At 36.6% G+C, this 5829-nt stretch overlaps 1 non-coding gene across 1 annotated transcript; it reads left to right on the top strand.

Annotated features, from left to right (window-relative positions):
- The first annotated feature begins 244 nt into the window (after nucleotides 1–244).
- On the top strand, nucleotides 245–5031 carry LOC103057267 (uncharacterized). Its single transcript, XR_015795115.1, has 3 exons — nucleotides 245–323; nucleotides 1485–1552; nucleotides 4884–5031. It is a non-coding gene; the product is annotated as an uncharacterized LOC103057267 (transcript).
- Nucleotides 5032–5829: the final 798 nt, after the last annotated feature.

Here is a 5829-nt window from a genome sequence, read left to right as displayed (position 1 = left end):
CAGATACTTGAAAAATATGGAATGTAAAAAAATAAGATTAGAATGTAAGATTTCTGAGGAAAAGAAATCACAGTGTAATATCATTTACCATCTTTATTCTGAACCAGAACTATTTGTCTGACAATAGCAACAAGAAATAGTTATTTCAAACATGATTTTAAAAACTAGTTCTAGCTATAGTGTAATAATTTGGGTTAAAAAAATAACATTTATATACTTTTTTCCTTAGGAATATGTGTATCGATCCAGAGTTGAGCCTGAAGCTAAAGGTGCTTTCGGAAACATATTTACATACACTTTTAGGCCTTGATGATGACCAGCTGGTAATTATTAGTAAATCTTTTCTGTAAAAACATTAAGAATAATAACTTTCTCCAAAGATACTCTGAAAAGAATTTTGCTTAATATTTATTTATAGCCCACTTTTGACCAAAGAGTCATGGGAAAAACAATTCCTTAATCCTTATTTCCAAAGACTTTATAACCTAAACACAGTTAAGTAAATTTCATCAAACTCAGATGTACAAATGTAACTGCCACAGGCTGGCTTACCCAGGGCTGTGCAGTATGTATGTGTACATGGGATTAAATAAATAAAATTCCACTCTAGGAAAATATGGTGTAGAAAATAAGCGAAGTGGGGAAAGATAAATTATTTAATTTGGTGGCATCTTAAATTATATTGTTTTGGCCCTCGTTTTTTCGTATTCAGTATAAATAAAAAGTATACACGGTAAATGAAATCCTTTCATTCGTCTTCTAAATAGCTGAGACTCTTCAGATTGTAGGTGCTGGAAATGAGGCATAGAAGGAAGGACCATTAGCAGTTGGCACAGTTTGATGCCTCCTGCAATGAAACAGTGCCATGTAGATTATGAAATGTGGATAGTGACTTCCCTTCATCTTTCTTGCGAAATCTTGCAAGACTTTTGCACTGGGGAAACCTATGGAACTCAACATCTTAGTGGAAATTAGTGATTGGAAGGAAGTTTAATTATGCTGGAGGGAAGAAAAGAAAGGTATTGCTTCTTGCCTGCAAAGAACTGAGCAGTAACTACAGGAACTCAAAACTCTGCTATTTTGGCCACATTATTGCCAAATAATTTATGTAATGGCTGTACTTCAGTTTCCATACCATATGTATTCTTATTCCTTCTTTTTTTTAGCTTGTGGCAATTGTTTTCTCTACCTACTGAGGAAAATTAAGAGTATAGGTGTATTTCTTTTTAATCCATTCCAGGCTACTTCAGTCTATCAATTTCACTGTTTATTATTTGTTTGATTAATTCAATTAAAATAGTGTAATAACTGAAACTGGGAATTAAATTATTATTCGTGGGGGTAAAATCCTATACTGGAATTATCAACACAAGAAAAATGAGAATGAATGACATGAATAGTATTATCATATTTTATTTATCTGTACTTTACTATCCCTGTCTTTCCTATTTTAATGTAACATCATTTGTGCATTTATTTTTCAGATGACCTTAGAGTTATGTGATAAAGCATGGGACTTTTATAGCACTAATCTAAAGAGAATGTGCTTTGAGTAAGTATACACTTACTTTTAATATATAATCAGATGAAAGTATCTATTATGTGATACATTTATAACATCTTATGCCAGGCTGCTATAGTAAACAGAATTAATGTTCAGTTCCAGGTGTTCATTTGCTGACATAGTAGCCATAGGTTGAGCAGAAGAATACCCCTAGATCTCATTCTAGCATAAATCACCACTACTGAGACTATATTCTTTAAGGATTAGTTTATTGAAGTAACTAATAAAACAATCTGGTGTTCTCCTAGTTATACATGTGCTAGAGCAAATTATAGTTTAAACCAGTGTTTCTCTACCTTGACAACTTTAAGATGTGTGGACTTCAACTCCCAGAATCCCCCAGCCAGTGGGGAATTCTGGGAGTTGAAGTCCACACATCTTAAAGTTGTCAAGGTTGAGAAACACTGGTTTATATCAACAGATGGGTACCATGTTATGGAAGATGACAGTGACTTGGATGGTCCAGTTCTATATATTTTATTTGCATATGAATATGAAATTAGGCTGAATTTTTATTGTTGATCTCCCTGTTAGTCACATGTGTCACAATAGGGGAATTTTCTCATCCCTGAGTTAAAGTGCTATCCACCGGTCCTTGAACCAGCAGAAACTATACTGTACCTGTACCCACTCACAATTACTCTATCCACTGGCAGTTGCTAGCCTTCTAAAGGCACAGTGATGGTAAATGGTGATGTCCTTATTTATGATGTACAGAGAATGTTCAGGACAGGGATTGGTGGATTCCCTCCCCTCCCAGAAAATCTCATCAAGCAGTAGGAAAACATTAGCTAATCAGGAAGCCCTGGAGGAAGTAACTCATGCACGTATCTCCATATGCCTGGACTATTGTGCTGTGTTCTATATGGGACTCTCTTTGAAGACAGCTCTGAAGTTGGAGCCAGTACAAAATGCAGCAGCCACCTTAACAGCAAGAAAAACCCATTACTGCAGGATAACATAAAATAGCACCTATTATATGTTGCTGCACGGCTGGCCAAGAAACTTCTGGGCCCATGTGAAAGTGCTAGTTAATCATCTATAAACCTGTGGTATAATATCTGGGTACATTAGGGAGTGATTTATCTAACATGTTTCTTCCTGCTTTGCGAGGGTATTGCCTTGGCATTAAATGAGAGGAGCATGGACTAGAAGACAGACCTTCTCAGTAATTGCTCCATGCTGCTCCTAGAGGTACACCTGATCCCCTCACTTCTGTTGTTCAAGAAGATGTTGAAAATCTTTTTGAACAGTCATTTGATGTTCAATACCTAGTACTGTATTGTGGGGGCCAGCTTGTTGGTGTTATTTTTTAAATTGAGTTTTAAGGTTGTTTTCACAATGTGAAGGTATTGTTAGCCACTTCTTTATATGGTGGTTTTATACATGGCCCAAAATCTTTGGATTGGGCATCAGTATAAAGATTACTGTAATAAATAAAATAAATAGATCACTCTTCTCAAAATGGGTTGGGGCTCAGATTGGGGAGGAGATGCGAGACTTCTCACACTGCCAGTAAAAAACAACCTAACCTATTCCATCATATTATTATGAGAGTAATACACCACTGAGGCTATTTGGAGAAAATACCGAACAGAAATTTAATGAATTCAAATTATGAATTTGACTGACTTAGTATTCTGGTATTATAGGAGAAGGCATTGAGATGGAGTAGTTGAAATAGAGATTTTAGCATCCTTGTTTTGATGTATGACATCTATATTGATGGCTCATTTTTCTATAAAATAAAGATTACTAATGTTTAAGATAACATTTTATGCTGTTAATCAGGACAGTATACAAAATTTGTGAACCCTTTTGAATTTTCAATATTTCTGCATAAATATGACCTAAAACATCAGTTATGTCTGCTCAATGGCATATCTAATGTATTTGACACCCGGAGCAGATTCTTTTTTAATGCACCCCTCCTCCATTGCTGCTGCAGCTGATTGGCAACTCCACACCTGCCACTCACCCTCTGGATAGCCTCCTCATCCTCAAGTTGCCAGACAATGCTCTCCCTTACTGTCTGCACCACCCCAACATTTGAAAATCACTGCTTCTGCTTCACTTCCTAGGTATATTTTGAAACCACTTTCTTCTGTTAGATTATTTATGGTATTTAACTTAAAAGTAGTACAGTTTTATATGTAATAGTAGAATTTTGTTAGGAAAGTAATTGTGGGTTTAATTATGGATATGTTCTAAATTTAATTTATTGTTTTGTATAACATTTTGACTCTGAACAATAGTAAAACAATAAAAGCATGTCAGACCTCTTTCAGTGCATGTAGCCAGGGACATCCAGAGGGGAGAGCAAAAAGTCATGATGGCAACTGTGACAGTGAAATCAAAGCCCTGGCCCTTCATGCAGAGTGCCCATTAAATAAATGTAGGTCTTTGATCACACAGTTGTGGTAACCAACTTGACTTTTCTGACTCCTCTGCAGATACCCCTCCATCTAGCATAGGATGCAAAGGTTTTTCCAAACAACTGTACATAGGAACATCTTTGCCATCTCTTCCTTGCCTCACAAGGTTGATTAAAATTGATTAATCATTAATCAACAGTATTGATTCTTCTTAGTCATAACAGAGTACTGTATGTGGAAAAACTGTTAACGAAGTCTCATTAGCGAAATTGACTTCTGATATGAACTTTCATACTCCAGAAGTGTTAACCAAGGGTTTTATTCTGAATCTGTAGCTAAAACACATACAGTGGTCAAATCCTAGCACTGCAATGCAGAAGAAATTTCTCTCACAAATTCACCCAGGAAGTTGTTTAAAACAGAGATTAGTACACAATTCCACTGAAGCACAAATTAATTATTACAGTACAGGAGGCAGCAAAAGTGAACCTCAACATTTTAGAAAGAGTTATACAAATTAGAATATATGTACAATTGACCAGTGATTAGATGATCCATGCATGTGGTTAGTGTGATCAGGTATGAGGTGGATTCTGTAGGTTAATGGGGTAGAACTACAGAAACAATGGTATATTCAGAGAAGAAAGATAGTATTCTCATGAAGTTGGTTTCTCATACAGCAACATTCAATGTAAAAGTCACTGAATATAAAATATTCATTAAACAACCAGTAGTTGAAATGGCAACAAAACCAAACCACCTATAATACTTAAATTGTCATAACAGCAAACAACTATCTGGCTTCTTTTTAAATAAAAAAATTATAATGTAAAGTATTTAGTGTGGTGGAACAAAATGCTTATTCAATTGCAGCTTTATGTTTCAAAGAAAACATAGGTAAAAAACTTATGAATGCATGATCTATTGTTGCTTAACCATTGCAGCGCATGGATCAAATATTGTGAAATGAAGAGGGCTGCTGAAAAACTGCTACAGAAAAAGTTGGCATTTGCAAGACACCATTATACCAGCAAACTACTAAAATTAATAATAAGGAAATGGAATGATTGGGTGAAATTTCACAAGCAAGTGCAGAAACGTAAGCATATTACAACAACAACAATAATAATAATATATTAGACTTGTATGGCACCCAACTCTCAACAACCCTGGGCAGCTCACAACAATCAAACAAACAAATTAGAATAAAATCAATAAAATCATAAAAGATAAAAATAAAAGATGGCAAGCGTAATGAAGTGAGGGATCTCATTCTCCCTTGCCAAAGGCCTGGGTGAAGAGCTAGGTTTTTATGGCTCTTCTACACAACGGCTGAGTGGGGGCCATCCGGATCTCAGGCGGAACCTCTTTCCAGAGGACAGGTGCTGCTACAGAGAAGGTGTGTTTCTGGGGTCCTGATAGATGACATTGTTTAATCAAAGGAACCTGGAGCACACCAATCCTGCAGAATTTAATTGGGCAGATGTCATGGGAGACAGGTGGTCCATCAAGTAAGCAGGCCTTATGCCTTGTAGCGCTTTATAGGTAACAACCAGCACCTTGAATCACACCTGGAAGCAAACCAGCGACCAGTACAGCTCATGAAGCAGAGGTGTTACGTGGGCATACTGAGACATGCCTATTACTGCCTGTGCTGCTGAATTCTGAACCAGTTGAAGCTTCCAGGTGATATTCAAGGGCAGCCCCATGTAGAGCGCATTGCAGTAGTCAGGCTGCGAGGTTTACTAGGGTATGAATGACTGTCTGAAAGGCCCCCCCAAGGAAAGGCACAACTAGCACACCAGTTTAAATTGTCAGTTTTTAAATTAGAGACACGGCATTTGGTACAGTTCAGACCTCAGTTGCACTGGGTAAAATTGCATGCAATAA

Source organism: Python bivittatus, unplaced genomic scaffold (assembly GCF_059951505.1).
Source record: "Python bivittatus isolate LINGU-HERP-01145 unplaced genomic scaffold, Pbiv_v1 ctg000120_np1212, whole genome shotgun sequence".
In the NCBI taxonomy this organism is placed as follows: domain Eukaryota; kingdom Metazoa; phylum Chordata; class Lepidosauria; order Squamata; family Pythonidae; genus Python; species Python bivittatus.
The sequence above is the reverse complement of the archived record's forward strand: the minus strand, read 5'-3'. Positions and strand labels throughout refer to the sequence as shown.